We start from the raw sequence: 911 nt of genomic DNA, 5'->3' as shown, positions 1-911 counted from the left end.
ACAACTCGATAGAATTAATTCAATAATAGATGCCCAGCCTTCCCTCCCCTTTCATGACCTATCCGAAAACAAAGAAAATTCTTTAGGTTGGAGAGAGTTACTTTATGAAATTATCTCCTTTCTAAAGCTGCGCAAGGCGGCCCCACCCCTCTTTTCCCCCCTTTAATGAAAGACCCTCGCCCGCCCCGCTTCCTATTCATTTTTGGGTCGGGACCCGGGGACCTTTTTTTTCTCAAGAGGTGATTTCGAGAATCAACCAACCGACAAATCCGTAGCCCAGGCGACTCACAGCCTCCCTCTCGCCCAAAAAAAATGGGATTAATTCAAAAAAAAAGCTTTTTGATTGATTCAGGGCGCAGCGAAACCAAATTATTTCAAGGCAAAAGGGGGGCTTACTTACTTGACTTTTCCTGACGCTGAGTCATCCTATTCAAATTTAGCTATGTTAATCGAACAGGAAAAGTTTTCAGATGATATGGACCCCCACCCCCAAGAGATGGACGAGAACCTCCAATTGCTTAGGGGTCGCACTCTGTCCCGCTTGGTGGACGAAATCTTCTCTCCTTTTAGAATTCTTTCTCCCACACACCTTTGCCCTCTTTCACCGAAGAGGAAAGAATAATCTTCCAAGCGGACAGAGACCTAAATTTCCATTAGATTCATTCCTAAGCTTGCTTTGTTGCAGTAAGATGATCAGTCCGAGAGTGCTGGGGAGAAGAGAAAGCGGTAAAAACCCCTCAGATTCGGTCACCGAGCAGTCGGACGACTCTTCAGTAACCCAGGATGACCCCTTCGACGCTCGCTTCTTTCGCTGTATACCCCCTCCATCCTTCGGAGGTGGCAGAAAGAAAATGTACTATAAATAATAAATAATTGATTATTTCTTCTTTTTAAGTAGGGCCCCAGAACGA

The sequence above is a fragment of the Cicer arietinum genome, chromosome 3 (genome assembly GCF_000331145.2).
Source record: "Cicer arietinum cultivar CDC Frontier isolate Library 1 chromosome 3, Cicar.CDCFrontier_v2.0, whole genome shotgun sequence".
NCBI lineage: Eukaryota > Viridiplantae > Streptophyta > Magnoliopsida > Fabales > Fabaceae > Cicer > Cicer arietinum.
This window is presented reverse-complemented; position numbering follows the sequence as displayed.